Source organism: Pungitius pungitius, unplaced genomic scaffold, assembly GCF_949316345.1.
Source record: "Pungitius pungitius unplaced genomic scaffold, fPunPun2.1 scaffold_37, whole genome shotgun sequence".
Taxonomy (NCBI): Eukaryota; Metazoa; Chordata; class Actinopteri; order Perciformes; family Gasterosteidae; genus Pungitius; species Pungitius pungitius.
In genome coordinates this window covers 16,372-32,276 of record NW_026909808.1, presented here as the reverse complement: position 1 = coordinate 32,276, position 15,905 = coordinate 16,372, and the positions used below count along the sequence as shown (strand labels likewise).

The 15,905-nt window shown below is 43.2% G+C and overlaps 20 non-coding genes across 20 annotated transcripts; all 20 read right to left on the bottom strand.

Moving 5' to 3' along the window:
* Window positions 1–140: 140 nt before the first annotated feature.
* Window positions 141–259, bottom strand: LOC134110019 (5S ribosomal RNA). The gene has a single exon (XR_009943413.1). It is a non-coding gene; the product is annotated as a 5S ribosomal RNA (ribosomal RNA).
* A 339-nt stretch (window positions 260–598) lies between these two features.
* LOC134110145 (5S ribosomal RNA) lies at window positions 599–717 on the bottom strand. The gene has a single exon (XR_009943539.1). It is a non-coding gene; the product is annotated as a 5S ribosomal RNA (ribosomal RNA).
* Window positions 718–1,111: 394 nt separating this feature from the next.
* LOC134110126 (5S ribosomal RNA) lies at window positions 1,112–1,230 on the bottom strand. The gene has a single exon (XR_009943520.1). It is a non-coding gene; the product is annotated as a 5S ribosomal RNA (ribosomal RNA).
* Window positions 1,231–7,751: 6,521 nt separating this feature from the next.
* On the bottom strand, window positions 7,752–7,870 carry LOC134110426 (5S ribosomal RNA). The gene has a single exon (XR_009943811.1). It is a non-coding gene; the product is annotated as a 5S ribosomal RNA (ribosomal RNA).
* A 339-nt stretch (window positions 7,871–8,209) lies between these two features.
* LOC119199530 (5S ribosomal RNA) lies at window positions 8,210–8,328 on the bottom strand. Its single transcript, XR_005114773.2, has one exon. It is a non-coding gene; the product is annotated as a 5S ribosomal RNA (ribosomal RNA).
* A 394-nt stretch (window positions 8,329–8,722) lies between these two features.
* Window positions 8,723–8,841, bottom strand: LOC134110124 (5S ribosomal RNA). The gene has a single exon (XR_009943518.1). It is a non-coding gene; the product is annotated as a 5S ribosomal RNA (ribosomal RNA).
* A 339-nt stretch (window positions 8,842–9,180) lies between these two features.
* LOC134109835 (5S ribosomal RNA) lies at window positions 9,181–9,299 on the bottom strand. Its single transcript, XR_009943230.1, has one exon. It is a non-coding gene; the product is annotated as a 5S ribosomal RNA (ribosomal RNA).
* Window positions 9,300–9,693: 394 nt separating this feature from the next.
* On the bottom strand, window positions 9,694–9,812 carry LOC134110123 (5S ribosomal RNA). Its single transcript, XR_009943517.1, has one exon. It is a non-coding gene; the product is annotated as a 5S ribosomal RNA (ribosomal RNA).
* Window positions 9,813–10,151: 339 nt separating this feature from the next.
* On the bottom strand, window positions 10,152–10,270 carry LOC134110104 (5S ribosomal RNA). Its single transcript, XR_009943498.1, has one exon. It is a non-coding gene; the product is annotated as a 5S ribosomal RNA (ribosomal RNA).
* A 339-nt stretch (window positions 10,271–10,609) lies between these two features.
* On the bottom strand, window positions 10,610–10,728 carry LOC134109834 (5S ribosomal RNA). The gene has a single exon (XR_009943229.1). It is a non-coding gene; the product is annotated as a 5S ribosomal RNA (ribosomal RNA).
* Window positions 10,729–11,122: 394 nt separating this feature from the next.
* Window positions 11,123–11,241, bottom strand: LOC134110415 (5S ribosomal RNA). Its single transcript, XR_009943800.1, has one exon. It is a non-coding gene; the product is annotated as a 5S ribosomal RNA (ribosomal RNA).
* A 339-nt stretch (window positions 11,242–11,580) lies between these two features.
* On the bottom strand, window positions 11,581–11,699 carry LOC134110404 (5S ribosomal RNA). Its single transcript, XR_009943789.1, has one exon. It is a non-coding gene; the product is annotated as a 5S ribosomal RNA (ribosomal RNA).
* A 339-nt stretch (window positions 11,700–12,038) lies between these two features.
* On the bottom strand, window positions 12,039–12,157 carry LOC134110144 (5S ribosomal RNA). Its single transcript, XR_009943538.1, has one exon. It is a non-coding gene; the product is annotated as a 5S ribosomal RNA (ribosomal RNA).
* Window positions 12,158–12,551: 394 nt separating this feature from the next.
* On the bottom strand, window positions 12,552–12,670 carry LOC134109791 (5S ribosomal RNA). The gene has a single exon (XR_009943186.1). It is a non-coding gene; the product is annotated as a 5S ribosomal RNA (ribosomal RNA).
* A 339-nt stretch (window positions 12,671–13,009) lies between these two features.
* LOC134109926 (5S ribosomal RNA) lies at window positions 13,010–13,128 on the bottom strand. The gene has a single exon (XR_009943321.1). It is a non-coding gene; the product is annotated as a 5S ribosomal RNA (ribosomal RNA).
* A 394-nt stretch (window positions 13,129–13,522) lies between these two features.
* LOC134110122 (5S ribosomal RNA) lies at window positions 13,523–13,641 on the bottom strand. The gene has a single exon (XR_009943516.1). It is a non-coding gene; the product is annotated as a 5S ribosomal RNA (ribosomal RNA).
* Window positions 13,642–13,980: 339 nt separating this feature from the next.
* On the bottom strand, window positions 13,981–14,099 carry LOC134109833 (5S ribosomal RNA). Its single transcript, XR_009943228.1, has one exon. It is a non-coding gene; the product is annotated as a 5S ribosomal RNA (ribosomal RNA).
* Window positions 14,100–14,493: 394 nt separating this feature from the next.
* Window positions 14,494–14,612, bottom strand: LOC134110171 (5S ribosomal RNA). The gene has a single exon (XR_009943565.1). It is a non-coding gene; the product is annotated as a 5S ribosomal RNA (ribosomal RNA).
* Window positions 14,613–14,951: 339 nt separating this feature from the next.
* LOC134110102 (5S ribosomal RNA) lies at window positions 14,952–15,070 on the bottom strand. Its single transcript, XR_009943496.1, has one exon. It is a non-coding gene; the product is annotated as a 5S ribosomal RNA (ribosomal RNA).
* Window positions 15,071–15,409: 339 nt separating this feature from the next.
* LOC134109832 (5S ribosomal RNA) lies at window positions 15,410–15,528 on the bottom strand. The gene has a single exon (XR_009943227.1). It is a non-coding gene; the product is annotated as a 5S ribosomal RNA (ribosomal RNA).
* Between the last annotated feature and the right edge of the window lie 377 nt (window positions 15,529–15,905).

Here is a 15,905-nt window from a genome sequence, read left to right as displayed (position 1 = left end):
AATGGCCTGACGATGGTATGGACGTAAGCCACCTTTCATCTTCTTCCTATTGCATCTCTTCTACAATGTGATCAACTTTTTACAATTGTGTAGGTGTACAAGCTACGGCGCTGGGCGGCTTTCAGAGAGAGAAGTGAAAAAGCTTACGGCACCTGGGATTCCCAGGCGGTCTTCCATCCAGGTACTAACCAGGCCCTGCTCTGCCTAGCTTCCGAGATCAGACGAGATCGGGCGGAACCAGAGAGGTATGGCCGTAAGCTGCTTTTTATCTTTTTCCTAATCCTTTATAATGCGTCAAAAAATTATGTCACGCCTGCCGTTGGCATCTTTGTGTGGGTTAAATAAGGGTATGCAAAGAAGGCTGTGACATCCTATGGCGAAAATTGGATGGACTAGAGAAGACCCGCCCAGGAGTCCCAGCCAATCGGTGGATGGCCATTGCAGTCCCCGCCACCTCAAATGGCCTGACGATGGTATGGACGTAAGCCACCTTTCATCTTCTTCCTATTGCATCTCTTCTACAATGTGATCAACTTTTTACAATTGTGTAGGTGTACAAGCTACGGCGCTGGGCGGCTTTCAGAGAGAGAAGTGAAAAAGCTTACGGCACCTGGGATTCCCAGGCGGTCTTCCATTCAGGTACTAACCAGGCCCTGCTCTGCTTAGCTTCCGAGATCAGACGAGATTGGGCGGAACCAGAGAGGTATGGCCGTAAGCTGCTTTTCATCTTTTTCCTAATCCTTTAAAACGTGTCAAAGATAATCAGAAGTTTCTTTTTCTAAAATTGAAGCAGTTCTTAGCATTGGCAAGAGAGGTTCCTAAAGCCTGAAGGTAACTTTACTTTTCTTCACTGGCAATTCTAACATGTTTGGTTAGCACCTGTATTTCAACGGCTAAATTACAAACAAAAGTATGCCAATTGTTAAATGTTCATCAACACTAATTTAGCAACCATGAAACGGAATCATGTTTGATAATATTGTCTAAATGCCTTTCATATCCAACGTTAAAACAACAATAAACATGCATCTCTTCAACAATGTGATATACTTTTTGTAATTTGTAGGTGTACAATCTGCGGCGCTCTGCAGCTTTCAGAGAGAAGTGAAAAAGCTTACGGCACCTGGGATTCCCAGGCGGTCTTCCATCCAGGTACTAACCAGGCCCTGGTCTGCTTAGCTTCCGAGATCAGACGAGATCGGGCGGAAGCAGAGAGGTATGGCCGTAAGCTGCTTTTTATCTTTTTCCTAATCCTTTATAATGCGTCAAAAAATTATGTCACGCCTGCCGTTGGCATCTTTGTGTGGGTTAAATAAGGGTATGCAAAGAAGGCTGTGACATCCTATGGCGAAAATTGGATGGACTAGAGAAGACCCGCCCAGGAGTCCCAGCCAATCGGTGGATGGCCATTGCAGTCCCCGCCACCTCAAATGGCCTGACGATGGTATGGACGTAAGCCACCTTTCATCTTCTTCCTATTGCATCTCTTCTACAATGTGATCAACTTTTTACAATTGTGTAGGTGTACAAGCTACGGCGCTGGGCGGCTTTCAGAGAGAGAAGTGAAAAAGCTTACGGCACCTGGGATTCCCAGGCGGTCTTCCATTCAGGTACTAACCAGGCCCTGCTCTGCTTAGCTTCCGAGATCAGACGAGATCGGGCGGAACTTTTTTTTTTTTTTTTTTTCTTTTATTATAAAAAATACATTTTCCAAAAATCATTTTTTACATTGTTTACATATTCACTATATACATTATATATACATACATTATTATACATTATTACATATTATACATACATTATTATTTAATTATTTTCTGAACATCAGCAATCAGGGTCTTTAAGATGAGAACAAAATCATATTATAGGATTTTTTTTTTTTTTTTTTTTTTCTTTTCTTTTCTTCACTCGGCAGTAGAAAGTTTTGCCTTATTAGCCATATCTTTTTCCAAACAAAACCAAAAAAAGAAGTGCGCAACGACAACAAGTTAAGGCACACAAGAAAAACATTTAAAACCGAAAGATAAGATCTTTGTCATTGTCCTCCTGAAACAAGAGATTATTTTCGTCCATCCATTCCTTGAGCAGATCTTTTTTGAATGCATATATAGTTTTCCAGTATGCTTTTATATTGCTCTTGAAAAGAGTCTCAACGTCCGTTTTTTTTCCCTCGAAGAGGGCAAGGTTTCTTCTCAGCAGCACTGCTCTTCTAGCAAATGCCAGGCATGCGTTGGCGATATCCATCCTCCGGCCTCCAGCATTCTTTGGCAGTCCGAAAACACCAGGTCCAGTCCCATGATGTTCCCCTCGTCATTTTTACTCCACAACCCTTTGTTAGAAGCTCTCTTATGTATTCTCTAAAGGTTCTGAGTGCTGTACAAGACCAAATAAGGTGCTCCAAATCCTCTTCTTCCGTTTCACACACAGAACACATTCTTGAGAATTTTTCCTTGTGTATCTGGTGCAAGACAATTCCTGTAAAATATTTCCGGTGCCTTATCTTAAACTCAGAGCTGTAGACCTCTGGGGGGATGAGGCTGAATTCAAGATTTACCCATATTGAGCTTGTCTTATCTTTTGGGAAGATTTTTTCCCATGCCTTTTCTGCTGCTGGTTTAACTATGTGTTTTTTTATTAGGATGCTGTAGAAAATTTTTGTTTTTACTTCAATTATATTTTTTTGTTTATCTTTAACACACAGCGTAAAACCAAGTGCCCTGTCCTGCTCTGTCACTTCATTCATTCTTTCTTTCCATTCATGACCCATGCATTGATCAAATATTTTCCCTATGTCTTTTATTCTTGCCGGTGCATATTTACTTCCACATGCCTGGAGTTTACCGTTTACTTTTCCTAAATCAAAACAGCCGTTTGTTCCACACACACTCCCTACGGCTGTTAAACCTGCCTGCATTAAGTGGCAACTCGTAATCGGCCTCCCGCCCCCGACAAACCCCGGGCTTGATAGGAAAGGTAATTTTAGCACTTGCACCTTTCCTTTAACGTCAGGTGTGAGATGCGGCATAATTTTGTCCCAAGCCTCCAGCACTTCCCTGTAGAACCCCGACAGACCCACCCTTACGTGTGCTGGCGAGAGGGCACATAGGTTATACACACTTCTCTCTCCGTACCCTTCCAGGAGGCCTGCCAGGAAATCTCTACCGGGCAGCTGCCTTTTTGGATTTAAAAATCTCCCTATTAATTTTACCCTCAGTGCGTCTCTTTTTACACTTACATCAATCAAAGCTAAACCCCCCTCCCTTTTGTTAGCTATTAACGTCTTGCGAGCGATCGAATTCCCCTTTCCCTTCCAAAAAAACGTGGCAACGGCTGCATTGAGCCGATTGAACACCCAAGTGGGCAGCTCACAGGACCCCAGAATGTGATTAATTTTGGACAGTATCAGGGCATTTACTACTATTACCTTTCCCTTCAAAGCGAGGCCTCTTGCATACCATAAATTTAGCAGGTTTTTTATTTTTACCAAAACCTCGTTCCATGTTTTGTCCGTTGCACTCTTTTCATTTTTACCTATATATATACCCAAGATTTTCCTTTCGTCCTCTATTTTTTTAAAACCCCACATATCAGCTGGGACATTGCAGGGCCCGAAGACCATCAGCTCGGTTTTTTTTGTATTAATTTTTGCGCCTGATGCTCTTTCATATTTCTTTATATGGTCTAATACTTTGTTTATGCAGCTACTAGTTTTCACACAAATATTTACATCATCTGCATACTGCATAATTTTAATTTGGTTTCCTGCCGGTGTCCAGATTCCCTTTATTAGGTCGTCATTATTTATAGTATAGGCCAGGGGCTCCGCCACCAGGCTGTAGAGCAGCGCCGACAGCGGGCAACCCTGTCTCACTGATCGTCCTAGCTCAAAACTGTTAGTTAGTAATCCATTACATTTCACCCTACTTTTCGCTCCGCTGTACATCATTTTGATTCTTTTTATGAATATTGGTCCAAAACCAAAACGCTCCAGCACGGCCCACAGGAAGGGATGTTCCACTCTATCAAAAGCCTTCTCTAGGTCTACTCCTAACAAAATCCCTCCCTCCTTATTTAAGCAGCTTACTGTATCTCTGATTGTGTTGATGGTGTCTGAGATGTCCCTCCCCGGAATGCTGTAAGCCTGCGTTGGTCCTATTATTGAATTTATTACAGTTTTTAATCTGTTTGCAAGTATTTTTGTGAATATTTTATAGTCTGTGTTAAGCAAACTGATCGGTCTGTAGTTGGAAAGCAGCTTTTTCTCCCCTTTTTTGAATATCAGAGTGACTATCCCCTCCGTAAATGATGCTGGAGCCCTCTGCTCAGTGTCCATCTGTTCATAGAGTGTCAGCAAAAGTGGCCCCAGCATTTCCTTAAATTCTTGAAAGAACTCGGCAGGCAAACCATCTGCCCCCGGGCTTTTATTTTTATTTAGCTTCATTATGGCCTGTTCTATTTCGCTCAGTGAGAGCGGCATCTCGCACCACACACTGTCGTTATCTTCTAGTTTATTATTTATTTTATTTACTACTTCATTCATTTCACTAGTCACAATCCCTTCACTTTCAAATAATTTTTGATAGTAACCCTGTATGGTTCTCAAAATGCCTTCGGTTTCTTCTACTATTTCCCCCCTGGAATTTTCAATGCTCGATATATAAGTCTTTTCTTGATTTGTTTTTTCTAGACCTAGAAAGAAAGCTGTGCATCTTTCTCCTTCAGTTATATATTTTGCTCTACTCCGTATTATTGCACCCGCACATCTTTTTTTTTCTAGTTCAGTTATTCTGGTTTTATACAGTTCATATTTTTCACTGTCATAATTTGGATCCTCTTCACATTTTTCTATTTCGTTTTGCAGGAGGAGAATTAACTCTCGTTCCTCTCTTTTATTCTCCCAGTTTTTGTTTTTGCTGAACCTTATACACATTTTTTTTAGTTTTTCTTTAACATCCTCCCAAAAACCAAACACGTCATCTACAAAAGCCATATCGTGTGTCACCTTTGCTAAATACCTTTCAATTTTACTTTTTAATATGTCGTTTTTCAGGTGGCTTATATTTAGACACCATAAACCCCCTCCCCTCTTCATTCTCGCACCTCCCACACACACTGTCACTGAAGCGTGATCGCTCCCAGAGTAAAAGTAGTATTCACAGGATGTTATATGTTTAACCACACCTGAAGCCACTAAGCAGAAATCAATTCTTGACTGCTTCAATATTCCTTCAACAGCTTGTCTTCTTGAAAATGCAGTTTTGTTTTTATTTAATATCCTCCAAATATCTATTATATTGCAATTATTCATTACTTTTTTCAGTGTACTTCTACTAGAATCATTTCTATAGACATTGTTTTTGGACAAATCTTTTTCCATTAGGACCACATTAAAATCACCAATTACAAAAGTGTTTTCATTACACCATTTCTCTAGATTTTTAAAGAACTGTTTTCTTTCCCCTTCTCCATTTGGTGCATACACATTTATCAGCCTAAATGTATCGTTTGCCAGGCAGAAATCAACGACCAAAACCCTACCTTCTCGGTCCCTATGAACCTCGTTAATGGTTTTGAAGATATTGGCTTGAAAGAGTGAGGCCACACCACAAGAGTTTGGGGTTCCCTCATTTGAGATGACCTTCCCTCCCCACTGTTTGATCACATTTTCCCGTAAAGAAACATCCCAATTTGTTTCCTGAAGGCATATTATTTCTGATTTGAGTTGTTTTAAAGTTGAGTCCAGTTTATTTTTATTTCGAAGCCCGTTGGCATTCAGAGAGGTAATTTGGAAACCAAAGGAAGCCATCATTGTAATATATATGAAAGTGCATACCATCTAGTTATTTTTGTTTTTCAGCTTTTTCTTAGCCATGACCTTTGCTTTTCTCTCCTCGGCTCTATTTCTTAAAACCTTCGCCTTCTCAAAGTCCATGTCCGGGTCTGTTTTAGGATGAGGGTCATCCAAGTCGCTGTGCAGCCTTTTGTCTGGCTGTCTTGCCGGCAACGAGTCTGTCGCCATCGGTAGTTCTAGGTTTCTAGTCGGGGCTTCTTGATCTGATGGTACACACTGCCCTGAGAGCGTCCTTCCACCTTTTTCGCTCGTTGATGCCGGTACACTCTCCTCCAAATTTTCCCTTCTCGTGTCCTCCTTTGTACTTTTGTGCAAACCTGCTCCTCCCATTTTCCCCGTCTCACCCCTCACTTCATCATCCTCTTCTGAGAGTTCTTTATCCCCCTCCTTCTCCAGTTTACTCTCCACACCCTCCTCTCCTATGACACTCTCGTCCCCCGACGTCCCATTGTTATCCTCCCCAGACTCTATAGTTTCATTGTCTATCATGATTGATTCACTCTCACTCTGGTTGCATATGCATTCCTCCATACTGTTATAGCATAAGCTACATTTGTTTTTATTTTTTTTGCATTCTCTAGCAAAGTGCCCCTGGACTCCACACTTATGGCACTGAAACTCCGGACATTCCCTCATGATATGCCCAGGTTGGATACACATCCTGCATACTTTCATTTGTTTGTCGTGTATCACTCTAAAGTATTCTGCACCCAGAGCAGTACTAAACTTTGTAGAATACGGCAGGGACTGGACATGATCATTGAATTTTACCTTTAGGAATCGTGTCCCATCAGCAACATTTGTCCCAGGCCACATCCGCCTTTTGATTGGTGAAGCTGCCGACACACCCCAGCTCGACAGTTTGGCGTGGATCTCGCAGTCCTCAATGTAGAATGGCAGGTTTAGGAATGACACCACCAGCTCGTTGTTGCACAGCTCCCGTGCGTGGATCCTCGTCTCTCCCATTTTGAAGCCTTCCAACAGTCTTTCCTTTCCCTTCGGGTGGCTCATTGTCATTTCATATCTGTTGTGGCCCACCACACGGCATGCCACCAGACCACCACACAATTGCCGCACGCATTTCATCAGCTCCATTGCACTTATGCTGCTTCCTCCTTCCAGCTCTACACTAACTGTGAGCTTCTTGTTGTTTTTGTCCATACTGTCCATGCTCAAACCACTGTTTGATTCTAAAGCACTATTCATTTGGGATTCCTTTTGTCCGTTCCGTGTTCGTTCATCATGTTGGTCCGCCATTTTAGGTAAGAGAAACACTTACCCCCAAACAGTACAAAACTGCTGGGGGTACTAAACTCTGTCTTGCCAAAAAACCTCAATAAAAAAAGCTTTAGGGCATATCAAAACACCACAAAAAACTGTTCAGATTAGAGCACCGAAATGGATCCAAGCGCCAAACAAATCGCCACTGTGTTCACTTCCTGATTCCTGGTGGGGGCTGGGCCTACAAACGAGATCGGGCGGAACCAGAGAGGTATGGCCGTAAGCTGCTTTTCATCTTTTTCCTAATCCTTTAAAACGTGTCAAAGATAATCAGAAGTTTCTTTTTCTAAAATTGAAGCAGTTCTTAGCATTGGCAAGAGAGGTTCCTAAAACCTAAAGGGAACTTTACTTTTCTTCTTTGGTAAATCTAACATGTTTGGTTAGCACCTGTATTTCAACGGCTAAATTACAAACAAAAGTATGCCAATTGTTAAATGTTGATCAACACTAATTTAGCAACCATGAAACGGAATCATGTTTGATAATATTGTCTAAATGCCTTTCATATCCAACGTTAAAACAACAATAAACATGCATCTCTTCAACAATGTGATATACTTTTTGTAATTTGTAGGTGTACAATCTGCGGCGCTCTGCAGCTTTCAGAGAGAAGTGAAAAAGCTTACGGCACCTGGGATTCCCAGGCGGTCTTCCATCCAGGTACTAACCAGGCCCTGCTCTGCTTAGCTTCCGAGATCAGACGAGATCGGGCGGAACCAGAGAGGTATGGCCGTAAGCTGCTTTTTATCTTTTTCCTAATCCTTTATAATGCGTCAAAAAATTATGTCACGCCTGCCGTTGGCATCTTTGTGTGGGTTAAATAAGGGTATGCAAAGAAGGCTGTGACATCCTATGGCGAAAATTGGATGGACTAGAGAAGACCCGCCCAGGAGTCCCAGCCAATCGGTGGATGGCCATTGCAGTCCCCGCCACCTCAAATGGCCTGACGATGGTATGGACGTAAGCCACCTTTCATCTTCTTCCTATTGCATCTCTTCTACAATGTGATCAACTTTTTACAATTGTGTAGGTGTACAAGCTACGGCGCTGGGCGGCTTTCAGAGAGAGAAGTGAAAAAGCTTACGGCACCTGGGATTCCCAGGCGGTCTTCCATTCAGGTACTAACCAGGCCCTGCTCTGCTTAGCTTCCGAGATCAGACGAGATCGGGCGGAACCAGAGAGGTATGGCCGTAAGCTGCTTTTCATCTTTTTCCTAATCCTTTAAAACGTGTCAAAGATAATCAGAAGTTTCTTTTTCTAAAATTGAAGCAGTTCTTAGCATTGGCAAGAGAGGTTCCTAAAACCTAAAGGGAACTTTACTTTTCTTCTTTGGTAAATCTAACATGTTTGGTTAGCACCTGTATTTCAACGGCTAAATTACAAACAAAAGTATGCCAATTGTTAAATGTTGATCAACACTAATTTAGCAACCATGAAACGGAATCATGTTTGATAATATTGTCTAAATGCCTTTCATATCCAACGTTAAAACAACAATAAACATGCATCTCTTCAACAATGTGATATACTTTTTGTAATTTGTAGGTGTACAATCTGCGGCGCTCTGCAGCTTTCAGAGAGAAGTGAAAAAGCTTACGGCACCTGGGATTCCCAGGCGGTCTTCCATCCAGGTACTAACCAGGCCCTGGTCTGCTTAGCTTCCGAGATCAGACGAGATCGGGCGGAAGCAGAGAGGTATGGCCGTAAGCTGCTTTTTATCTTTTTCCTAATCCTTTATAATGCGTCAAAAAATTATGTCACGCCTGCCGTTGGCATCTTTGTGTGGGTTAAATAAGGGTATGCAAAGAAGGCTGTGACATCCTATGGCGAAAATTGGATGGACTAGAGAAGACCCGCCCAGGAGTCCCAGCCAATCGGTGGATGGCCATTGCAGTCCCCGCCACCTCAAATGGCCTGACGATGGTATGGACGTAAGCCACCTTTCATCTTCTTCCTATTGCATCTCTTCTACAATGTGATCAACTTTTTACAATTGTGTAGGTGTACAAGCTACGGCGCTGGGCGGCTTTCAGAGAGAGAAGTGAAAAAGCTTACGGCACCTGGGATTCCCAGGCGGTCTTCCATTCAGGTACTAACCAGGCCCTGCTCTGCTTAGCTTCCGAGATCAGACGAGATCGGGCGGAACCAGAGAGGTATGGCCGTAAGCTGCTTTTCATCTTTTTCCTAATCCTTTAAAACGTGTCAAAGATAATCAGAAGTTTCTTTTTCTAAAATTGAAGCAGTTCTTAGCATTGGCAAGAGAGGTTCCTAAAACCTAAAGGGAACTTTACTTTTCTTCTTTGGTAAATCTAACATGTTTGGTTAGCACCTGTATTTCAACGGCTAAATTACAAACAAAAGTATGCCAATTGTTAAATGTTGATCAACACTAATTTAGCAACCATGAAACGGAATCATGTTTGATAATATTGTCTAAATGCCTTTCATATCCAACGTTAAAACAACAATAAACATGCATCTCTTCAACAATGTGATATACTTTTTGTAATTTGTAGGTGTACAATCTGCGGCGCTCTGCAGCTTTCAGAGAGAAGTGAAAAAGCTTACGGCACCTGGGATTCCCAGGCGGTCTTCCATCCAGGTACTAACCAGGCCCTGGTCTGCTTAGCTTCCGAGATCAGACGAGATCGGGCGGAAGCAGAGAGGTATGGCCGTAAGCTGCTTTTTATCTTTTTCCTAATCCTTTATAATGCGTCAAAAAATTATGTCACGCCTGCCGTTGGCATCTTTGTGTGGGTTAAATAAGGGTATGCAAAGAAGGCTGTGACATCCTATGGCGAAAATTGGATGGACTAGAGAAGACCCGCCCAGGAGTCCCAGCCAATCGGTGGATGGCCATTGCAGTCCCCGCCACCTCAAATGGCCTGACGATGGTATGGACGTAAGCCACCTTTCATCTTCTTCCTATTGCATCTCTTCTACAATGTGATCAACTTTTTACAATTGTGTAGGTGTACAAGCTACGGCGCTGGGCGGCTTTCAGAGAGAGAAGTGAAAAAGCTTACGGCACCTGGGATTCCCAGGCGGTCTTCCATCCAGGTACTAACCAGGCCCTGCTCTGCTTAGCTTCCAAGATCAGACGAGATCGGGCGGAAGCAGAGAGGTATGACCGTAAGCTGCTTTTTATCTTTTTCCTAATCCTTTATAATGCGTCAAAAAATTATGTCACGCCTGCCGTTGGCATCTTTGTGTGGGTTAAATAAGGGTATGCAAAGAAGGCTGTGACATCCTATGGCGAAAATTGGATGGACTAGAGAAGACCCGCCCAGGAGTCCCAGCCAATCGGTGGATGGCCATTGCAGTCCCTGCAACCTCAAATGGCCTGACGATGGTATGGACGTAAGCCACCTTTCATCTTCTTCCTATTGCATCTCTTCTACAATGTGATCAACTTTTTACAATTGTGTAGGTGTACAAGCTACGGCGCTGGGCGGCTTTCAGAGAGAGAAGTGAAAAAGCTTACGGCACCTGGGATTCCCAGGCGGTCTTCCATTCAGGTACTAACCAGGCCCTGCTCTGCTTAGCTTCCGAGATCAGACGAGATCGGGCGGAACCAGAGAGGTATGGCCGTAAGCTGCTTTTCATCTTTTTCCTAATCCTTTAAAACGTGTCAAAGATAATCAGAAGTTTCTTTTTCTAAAATTGAAGCAGTTCTTAGCATTGGCAAGAGAGGTTCCTAAAACCTAAAGGGAACTTTACTATTCTTCTTTGGTAAATCTAACATGTTTGGTTAGCACCTGTATTTCAACGGCTAAATTACAAACAAAAGTATGCCAATTGTTAAATGTTGATCAACACTAATTTAGCAACCATGAAACGGAATCATGTTTGATAATATTGTCTAAATGCCTTTCATATCCAACGTTAAAACAACAATAAACATGCATCTCTTCAACAATGTGATATACTTTTTGTAATTTGTAGGTGTACAATCTGCGGCGCTCTGCAGCTTTCAGAGAGAAGTGAAAAAGCTTACGGCACCTGGGATTCCCAGGCGGTCTTCCATCCAGGTACTAACCAGGCCCTGCTCTGCTTAGCTTCCGAGATCAGACGAGATCGGGCGGAACCAGAGAGGTATGGCCGTAAGCTGCTTTTTATCTTTTTCCTAATCCTTTATAATGCGTCAAAAAATTATGTCACGCCTGCCGTTGGCATCTTTGTGTGGGTTAAATAAGGGTATGCAAAGAAGGCTGTGACATCCTATGGCGAAAATTGGATGGACTAGAGAAGACCCGCCCAGGAGTCCCAGCCAATCGGTGGATGGCCATTGCAGTCCCCGCCACCTCAAATGGCCTGACGATGGTATGGACGTAAGCCACCTTTCATCTTCTTCCTATTGCATCTCTTCTACAATGTAATCAACTTTTTACAATTGTGTAGGTGTACAAGCTACGGCGCTGGGCGGCTTTCAGAGAGAGAAGTGAAAAAGCTTACGGCACCTGGGATTCCCAGGCGGTCTTCCATCCAGGTACTAACCAGGCCCTGCTCTGCTTAGCTTCCGAGATCAGACGAGATCGGGCGGAACCAGAGAGGTATGGCCGTAAGCTGCTTTTTATCTTTTTCCTAATCCTTTATAATGCGTCAAAAAATTATGTCACGCCTGCCGTTGGCATCTTTGTGTGGGTTAAATAAGGGTATGCAAAGAAGGCTGTGACATCCTATGGCGAAAATTGGATGGACTAGAGAAGACCCGCCCAGGAGTCCCAGCCAATCGGTGGATGGCCATTGCAGTCCCCGCCACCTCAAATGGCCTGACGATGGTATGGACGTAAGCCACCTTTCATCTTCTTCCTATTGCATCTCTTCTACAATGTGATCAACTTTTTACAATTGTGTAGGTGTACAAGCTACGGCGCTGGGCGGCTTTCAGAGAGAGAAGTGAAAAAGCTTACGGCACCTGGGATTCCCAGGCGGTCTTCCATTCAGGTACTAACCAGGCCCTGCTCTGCTTAGCTTCCGAGATCAGACGAGATTGGGCGGAACCAGAGAGGTATGGCCGTAAGCTGCTTTTCATCTTTTTCCTAATCCTTTAAAACGTGTCAAAGATAATCAGAAGTTTCTTTTTCTAAAATTGAAGCAGTTCTTAGCATTGGCAAGAGAGGTTCCTAAAGCCTGAAGGTAACTTTACTTTTCTTCACTGGCAATTCTAACATGTTTGGTTAGCACCTGTATTTCAACGGCTAAATTACAAACAAAAGTATGCCAATTGTTAAATGTTCATCAACACTAATTTAGCAACCATGAAACGGAATCATGTTTGATAATATTGTCTAAATGCCTTTCATATCCAACGTTAAAACAACAATAAACATGCATCTCTTCAACAATGTGATATACTTTTTGTAATTTGTAGGTGTACAATCTGCGGCGCTCTGCAGCTTTCAGAGAGAAGTGAAAAAGCTTACGGCACCTGGGATTCCCAGGCGGTCTTCCATCGAGGTACTAACCAGGCCCTGCTCTGCTTAGCTTCCGAGATCAGACGAGATCGGGCGGAACCAGAGAGGTATGGCCGTAAGCTGCTTTTTATCTTTTTCCTAATCCTTTATAATGCGTCAAAAAATTATGTCACGCCTGCCGTTGGCATCTTTGTGTGGGTTAAATAAGGGTATGCAAAGAAGGCTGTGACATCCTATGGCGAAAATTGGATGGACTAGAGAAGACCCGCCCAGGAGTCCCAGCCAATCGGTGGATGGCCATTGCAGTCCCCGCCACCTCAAATGGCCTGACGATGGTATGGACGTAAGCCACCTTTCATCTTCTTCCTATTGCATCTCTTCTACAATGTGATCAACTTTTTACAATTGTGTAGGTGTACAAGCTACGGCGCTGGGCGGCTTTCAGAGAGAGAAGTGAAAAAGTTTACGGCACCTGGGATTCCCAGGCGGTCTTCCATCCAGGTACTAACCAGGCCCTGCTCTGCTTAGCTTCCGAGATCAGACGAGATCGGGCGGAACCAGAGAGGTATGGCCGTAAGCTGCTTTTCATCTTTTTCCTAATCCTTTAAAACGTGTCAAAGATAATCAGAAGTTTCTTTTTCTAAAATTGAAGCAGTTCTTAGCATTGGCAAGAGAGGTTCCTAAAACCTAAAGGGAACTTTACTTTTCTTCTTTGGTAAATCTAACATGTTTGGTTAGCACCTGTATTTCAACGGCTAAATTACAAACAAAAGTATGCCAATTGTTAAATGTTGATCAACACTAATTTAGCAACCATGAAACGGAATCATGTTTGATAATATTGTCTAAATGCCTTTCATATCCAACGTTAAAACAACAATAAACATGCATCTCTTCAACAATGTGATATACTTTTTGTAATTTGTAGGTGTACAATCTGCGGCGCTCTGCAGCTTTCAGAGAGAAGTGAAAAAGCTTACGGCACCTGGGATTCCCAGGCGGTCTTCCATCCAGGTACTAACCAGGCCCTGGTCTGCTTAGCTTCCGAGATCAGACGAGATCGGGCGGAAGCAGAGAGGTATGGCCGTAAGCTGCTTTTTATCTTTTTCCTAATCCTTTATAATGCGTCAAAAAATTATGTCACGCCTGCCGTTGGCATCTTTGTGTGGGTTAAATAAGGGTATGCAAAGAAGGCTGTGACATCCTATGGCGAAAATTGGATGGACTAGAGAAGACCCGCCCAGGAGTCCCAGCCAATCGGTGGATGGCCATTGCAGTCCCCGCCACCTCAAATGGCCTGACGATGGTATGGACGTAAGCCACCTTTCATCTTCTTCCTATTGCATCTCTTCTACAATGTGATCAACTTTTTACAATTGTGTAGGTGTACAAGCTACGGCGCTGGGCGGCTTTCAGAGAGAGAAGTGAAAAAGCTTACGGCACCTGGGATTCCCAGGCGGTCTTCCATTCAGGTACTAACCAGGCCCTGCTCTGCTTAGCTTCCGAGATCAGACGAGATCGGGCGGAACCAGAGAGGTATGGCCGTAAGCTGCTTTTCATCTTTTTCCTAATCCTTTAAAACGTGTCAAAGATAATCAGAAGTTTCTTTTTCTAAAATTGAAGCAGTTCTTAGCATTGGCAAGAGAGGTTCCTAAAGCCTGAAGGTAACTTTACTTTTCTTCACTGGCAATTCTAACATGTTGGGTTAGCACCTGTATTTCAACGGCTAAATTACAAACAAAAGTATGCCAATTGTTAAATGTTGATCAACACTAATTTAGCAACCATGAAACGGAATCATGTTTGATAATATTGTCTAAATGCCTTTCATATCCAACGTTAAAACAACAATAAACATGCATCTCTTCAACAATGTGATATACTTTTTGTAATTTGTAGGTGTACAATCTGCGGCGCTCTGCAGCTTTCAGAGAGAAGTGAAAAAGCTTACGGCACCTGGGATTCCCAGGCGGTCTTCCATCCAGGTACTAACCAGGCCCTGGTCTGCTTAGCTTCCGAGATCAGACGAGATCGGGCGGAAGCAGAGAGGTATGGCCGCAAGCTGCTTTTTATCTTTTTCCTAATCCTTTATAATGCGTCAAAAAATTATGTCACGCCTGCCGTTGGCATCTTTGTGTGGGTTAAATAAGGGTATGCAAAGAAGGCTGTGACATCCTATGGCGAAAATTGGATGGACTAGAGAAGACCCGCCCAGGAGTCCCAGCCAATCGGTGGATGGCCATTGCAGTCCCCGCCACCTCAAATGGCCTGACGATGGTATGGACGTAAGCCACCTTTCATCTTCTTCCTATTGCATCTCTTCTACAATGTGATCAACTTTTTACAATTGTGTAGGTGTACAAGCTACGGCGCTGGGCGGCTTTCAGAGAGAGAAGTGAAAAAGCTTACGGCACCTGGGATTCCCAGGCGGTCTTCCATCCAGGTACTAACCAGGCCCTGCTCTGCTTAGCTTCCAAGATCAGACGAGATCGGGCGGAAGCAGAGAGGTATGACCGTAAGCTGCTTTTTATCTTTTTCCTAATCCTTTATAATGCGTCAAAAAATTATGTCACGCCTGCCGTTGGCATCTTTGTGTGGGTTAAATAAGGGTATGCAAAGAAGGCTGTGACATCCTATGGCGAAAATTGGATGGACTAGAGAAGACCCGCCCAGGAGTCCCAGCCAATCGGTGGATGGCCATTGCAGTCCCCGCCACCTCAAATGGCCTGACGATGGTATGGACGTAAGCCACCTTTCATCTTCTTCCTATTGCATCTCTTCTACAATGTGATCAACTTTTTACAATTGTGTAGGTGTACAAGCTACGGCGCTGGGCGGCTTTCAGAGAGAGAAGTGAAAAAGCTTACGGCACCTGGGATTCCCAGGCGGTCTTCCATTCAGGTACTAACCAGGCCCTGCTCTGCTTAGCTTCCGAGATCAGACGAGATCGGGCGGAACCAGAGAGGTATGGCCGTAAGCTGCTTTTCATCTTTTTCCTAATCCTTTAAAACGTGTCAAAGATAATCAGAAGTTTCTTTTTCTAAAATTGAAGCAGTTCTTAGCATTGGCAAGAGAGGTTCCTAAAACCTAAAGGGAACTTTACTATTCTTCTTTGGTAAATCTAACATGTTTGGTTAGCACCTGTATTTCAACGGCTAAATTACAAACAAAAGTATGCCAATTGTTAAATGTTGATCAACACTAATTTAGCAACCATGAAACGGAATCATGTTTGATAATATTGTCTAAATGCCTTTCATATCCAACGTTAAAACAACAATAAACATGCATCTCTTCAACAATGTGATATACTTTTTGTAATTTGTAGGTGTACAATCTGCGGCGCTCTGCAGCTT